Source organism: Daktulosphaira vitifoliae, unplaced genomic scaffold (assembly GCF_025091365.1).
Source record: "Daktulosphaira vitifoliae isolate Bord-2020 unplaced genomic scaffold, ASM2509136v1 Scaffold_3, whole genome shotgun sequence".
In the NCBI taxonomy this organism is placed as follows: domain Eukaryota; kingdom Metazoa; phylum Arthropoda; class Insecta; order Hemiptera; family Phylloxeridae; genus Daktulosphaira; species Daktulosphaira vitifoliae.
This window is the reverse complement of record NW_026099574.1, coordinates 27,778,351-27,784,546: the sequence shown is the minus strand read 5'-3', so window position 1 is coordinate 27,784,546 and position 6,196 is coordinate 27,778,351. Positions and strand designations below refer to the sequence as shown.

Here is a 6,196-nt window from a genome sequence, read left to right as displayed (position 1 = left end):
TCACAGCACAGGTCTATGATCTTGTTGCGGGAGAACACTGGCAACATTATGTATTATATTCCTTATGTTCAGATACGAGTAAGACATCTGCTTAGAACGAGACTCGGCAAATAACACGATTATAGTCTTTTTTTTGTAAAATTATGATAAAAAAATTGAATAAATACAATTATTAAACGTAATACAATGAAACGGTTCGTTATAATTTTTATTACTTCCCCCCCTTGAACACACGAAAATTTATGATTCCTATCAATAGATTTACACCAAATTAAATAGTACATCAAAAGTCCAGCACCTCTATAAAGAAACAATTTGCTTGAGCAATGTATATCACATTTCGAGTGAATGGCGTTATTGATATATTAACCCCTGAATAATAAGCTTGTTGTAAAATCACTATACAGTTACATGCACACACGACCCTTCATTCCAAGACAATGAAGAAGTGTCAAAGATATATCTTTGACACTTATCTTATATCTTATCTGTAAAAAATGTATGATTGAGATTATTTTCTCATAAAATAATATAAAAAATTATATAAATATAATAGTATAAAAATAATATAAAATCTTAAAATTTTAGATATTTTTTTTAAACGTTAAGTTAAATTTTGCTTTTATAAAATTTAAATCAATAACAAAATCAGCGGTGAGTTGTAAAGATAATTTGAAATAGAAAAATAATTATTAAAAACTCCCGACATCTAGGTGGTCGATCCATCCACTGCACAACTATAGAGAAAATCAAATCATTTTAAGAAATAAATAATTAGTTAAACATTTTAATTTCAAACTCGAAAGCGAAACAGTATAATATTGTTTAAACTGTGTGTATTAGGGTGGCCCTCAAAAATCGAATGTCTTTTTTTTTTTTACGCTACCCCTTAATTTTTTTTTAATGGTCAAAAAAATGAGCTGTGCAAAATTTGGGACCGATCCGTTAAGGTTAACCCGTGCCCCCGGGCCTATTAAGTTGAGTCGAAGAGTCAAATTTAATAGAAATAACTGATCTATGTCTCATAACTTTTTTTTCTCTTAACTTAGAATAATAAAAGTAAAACTCAAGTAAAGGAAATTTTACAAGAAATTCAAAAATAATAACTTCAATGTTGTTTTCTCAATAAATAGCCCACAAAAACACTACATACAGTAAAAAACATGTGAAAGTCTTAAAATACGTTATAACTGATTTTGTTGATTTTTAATTATTTATTATTTATTTTCATTTTATTTTTTGGAAAACGCATATTCGTTTAAAAAAAGATTCTAGAAATTTAATTTTTTATGCCAAGTACGATAATTATATTAGATTTATTATTTTATGGACAGTTAATTAATGATTAATTACAAATTTAACAAAATTGATTGTATTATTACATTTTGTCGTATCAATATATCAATTTTGGTTTACTGAATTACTTTAAGATAGTACCAATTATATTATTATTAAAGATAAGTATATTTGAGTTATTTTCACAACTGACATAATTTGTGTCGTATAAATGCAGCAGACAATTTGTGAACACGTTAAATATATTATATATCTGTTTATTATTATGTATTAAAATGATACGTTTTAATCACAAATGTACAATACTTTTAGCGGCTTTAAAGTATTACGAACTAATATTTATCTTATTCGTAATTATTCCCACGAAATTACTGGTAGTAAGTTACCATCAAATTTACAACTATTTAATCTGAACACTGATTTTTAGCTTCGATGCGAAGCTGAGAAGGTATTGGTTTTACTATGATGTGTTTTTTTGAAAATTGATCCATCATTTTGGAGTGCAAACAACAGTTACATAAATGCTTTAAATACTTTAAGTAAATTACGAGTCATTAATGATACCGCCTAGCGTGGTATTAAATTAATCTAAGACTACATTATTATATTAACTACAAATGAATAACAGAAACAATACGTTTTACAAATAGTGAGTAATTATCGGAAAAAATTTCCTAATTGTAAAAAAGTACATTATCAAAAAATATATTATAATAATATAATTTAATTATTGTTAAAATATTTTTAGCTTCGATGCGAAGCGGAGAAGGTATTAATTTTACTATGATGTTTTTTTTTTTTTTTTATGTCTGTTGCCACTTTTTCTCAGCTCTCACTGGACCGATTTCTTTCAAAAATACGTCAAAAGATCACAAATCGTATCTAGTTGAAGACATTACCCTTAAAAATTGAAAAAAATTCCCTCGTTCCCCGCAAATGGGGGAAATATCCAAAAAAATTACAAATTTAAAAATCGCTAATTTTCGAATTTTTTTCACTTTTTTTTCTTAAAACTTCCATAACTTTTTGAAAAAACAATAAATCAACATAATTTTTTTTTAAACTAAAACGTTAGATATCTACCTTTCATTTAATATCATTTTTTTTGAAAATCTATCACTTAACCTGCTCATTAGGGGGGATTTAAAATAGCAACTTTTTTACAAAAATTAACTTTTTCAACTTAATTTTTGAAAATGTTCCGGAAATACTGCGTCCTTTAAACATATATCAAATTAAAGCTTATTTTATGTACTATAAAATGAAAAAAAAAAATTTGTCCCGACACTTTTTTTTCTACATTTAAACGGCTGCCGTAGTTAAAAAAACACTATTTTTGTGTTAAAATTTTCGATTTTCGATTTTAAATTTTCAACTTAAAAATGCTATAACTTTTTGAAAAATGTATATATCAGCACAAAATTTTTTTTTCTAATTACATTATAAGTACATCTTTCATTTGACATACTTTTTATATAGGGGGCGTCCAAAACTTGAAATATTGTAAAAAACATAGATATTTTTCAAATTAATTTTTGAAAATGTTCCGGAAATACTGCGTCCTTTAAACAAATATCAAATTAAAGCTTATTTCATGTAATATAAAATGAAAAAAAAAAATTTGTCCCGACGACCTATCTTCTATGCGCAAATGGCTACCATATTAAAAATATGCTATTTTAACAAATTTTTTTTTTTAATTAAACAAAAATCTACTTTAACGAATTAAAAAAATTAGTTAAATATGTAATTTTCCTTATTTTAAACATATTAATAATCAAAATCAGTATTAATATAAAACAAAAAGTTTAATTTCACATTTGAAAACAGCGAAAAGTTGATTAGAAGAGTATATTTTTGTTTCTGATGAAAGTTCATTATAGCCTAGTGTATTTATTCATAAGTAACAAAAATTTTTTATTAAAAAGTATTGCATCAATCCCTTTGATTTTTATACACGTTAAAAGTATATGAATATTTTATTTTATTTTATTTATTTTTATAATATCTCCGTAAAAATTACAATATTATATTATTGAATATCAATTTCATACTAAATTTAATTACTATATTTATTATGTATTCATATATTATAATTATAAATCGGGATCATTTAAGAGAATAAGAATTATGGTTGCTTTTGAAATAATCTACCAATCTCTTAAAATTAAAAACTATCTACAGATTTTCATCGAAGCGTTTCTTATGATAATGGATTTAATCACTGTCAGATATCATCTACTTGTCCCAACAATGCCACGTCCATACTGTGCCACGTCCATACTGTGCCACGACCCCACTGTGCTATCACTCTATATATTATATATTTGACATAGACCACTTAACATAATTGACTGAATCACGTTTAGACGATTAATGAGGTGAAACTATTCGAAGTATTCCATATTCCTAACTAGATCTTATAAGAGAGTAATGTAAAACTATTAAGCGATTGATATCTTTGAAATTCCAACNAAAAAATGGCTAATTTTCGAAATTTTTTCAATTTTTTTTACTAAAAACTGCCATAACTTTTTTAAAAATGAACATATCAATATAATTTTTTTTTTATAGATGCTTGATGTCTTTACCTATCATTTGGTATATTTTTTTTGTAAATTTGTCCTTCTTTCTGCCCACAGGGGGGAATTTAAAATGACAACTTTTTCAAAAAAAATTAACTTTTTCAACTTAACTTTTGAAAATGTTCCGGAAGGTCTGACACTTTTATATATATCTTAAATTAAAGCTAATGTAATATACTTTAATTTGAAAAAAAAAAATTTGACCTCTGGACTTGTCTTCACGGCGAAAATGGCTACCGAATGCTATTTTCGTGTGAAAATTCTCGATTTTATTATTTATATTATATTTAACTTTATAATGCTATAACTTATTGAAAAGTTTATGGATCCACACAATTTTTTTATGAGAAATAATATTTTTTAATAAACCCTTTTTCATTCGACATACTTTATCTTAATCGAGATATTAAGGAACCAGCAAATCAAGTAGCTTTTGGAATAAAACACCAATTTTTTTAAAATTAAACACTATCTAAAGATTTGCATCGAAGCGTTTATTTTTGATAGTGATTTTAATCACTGTCAGATATCATTATACTTGATCCAACTATACCACGTCACAACTGTGCCGCGACCCCCCAGTTCTGGGTTCTTTTTTGTGTGTCTATGAACGCTCAATCTCAGCTCTCACTGGCCCGATTTTGATGAACAATATATGACGTATTTTTATTAACTTTTCCTCGGATCTCATAGAATTGATTTCTTTCAATGATACGTCAAAAGATAACATATCGTATCTATCGTATAATGTCTTCATTACCCTCAAAAATTGAAAAAAATTCCCTTGTTCCCCGTAAANAAGTTACGAATTTCCGAGATTTTCCTGTATATTTTGTATTAACAGTAATTTTTTCACTTTATATTTACTAGAAATTCACAGAAATAATACTTTTTATATCCTCATACAATTATCTTTTTTTTTGTTTAAGTTTTATAATTTTAAGTTAAACCAAAAAAATATATACTTGAAAGTTCAATTTTTTTTTTTTTACTAATACTAAAACACGATTTTTAAGATTCAAAAAATCGGTTAATCTTGATGAAACAGTCTTAAATATTACATAGCTCTCATTAAACATCATTAAATAATTTCAGAAAAATTAATTGCTTAATTACTAATTATTAATTAACTTAAAAACTAAGTATGATAGAAAAGATTTAAAACATGATTCAGAATCAACTTTGAAATTTCATAAAGAGTTCATGTAAAAATTGTAAACAAGAAGTCTGATGAAAACAATATTTGTAAATATCATTGTAAACAAAGAAGCTAATGTCCTGTATAATTAATAAATAAATAAAGTTTTTTTTCATTTTTCTATAATTTTTTTTATCTTATATTGTTAGTGTTATAATTTGTAATAAATTAGAAAATAAAATTCTAGTAAGTTACCGGTATTTCACTTGAAGAAGCTTCAGTATTTGATGGTCCACAACTATTCGGAAAGCATAAAGTTGATACAATACAACTTGCAAACAGTAATATTTTAAATTGATAAATCATATTTTAATATTATCCGTTTTAAATTTAATGAATTTTAAATAAGTAAAGTTTTAATAATATATTAATGATAAAATGAAAATTGTTAGCTTTTTATACAAAAAGTTATTATCTATACAGACTATTTAAACTTTTAATTACTTAAGTGTAATATTTTAAGATAAAAAAAAATTTATTCTATTAATGTTATAGCAATATATGATTAATATAACAATACATCATTGTATGTCAGTTTTAAAAAAATTAATTTTTTTAATAGATTCGGAAATAAATGCATAATTTTCTTAAAATTATTATTGTTTACTTAACAAATTATTTTTTAAAGGTTAAAATAATTACATTAACTTCACATTTGATAAATAGGTNCAAATATTTTTCGAGTTACATTACATTTAATAAGAGTACTAAAATTTATATTCCATATTTTTCATTTTACGGTTACTTTTTATCATGTTATACTTACATTAGACACAATGTTATAAATGCATATGTGTGTATGTGTGAGNAACTAGTTGTCTTAAACCAATAATTTTAAATCTTATAAGTATTAATGATCATTTAAAAATAATTAAATTAAATTTGTTAATAAACAAATAACATAAATTTTAACTAGTTAAAACTATTAACGTCATAATTTAAAAAATATATATATTAAAATTATTTTTATATCACTTGTGATTAATTTCATACATTTTATTATAATTTTCATTGAAATTAATAAAAGGTATTAAAAATAATCTTTAACTAGTATGGTCAAGTAAGTTCTGAAATGGAATTTCACAACGTGAGTCAAACATTATACAACGTTCAGTGT

General features: G+C 24.3%; 1 long non-coding RNA gene across 1 annotated transcript in view; it reads right to left on the bottom strand.

Moving 5' to 3' along the window:
• Positions 1–2,039: 2,039 nt before the first annotated feature.
• Positions 2,040–6,196, bottom strand: part of LOC126900694 (uncharacterized) — a 60,777-nt gene continuing 56,620 nt past the window's right edge. Inside the window, exon 3 of the long non-coding RNA XR_007702899.1 lies at positions 2,040–2,218. This is a non-coding gene — a long non-coding RNA (uncharacterized LOC126900694). The remainder of the gene's footprint in view (positions 2,219–6,196) is intronic.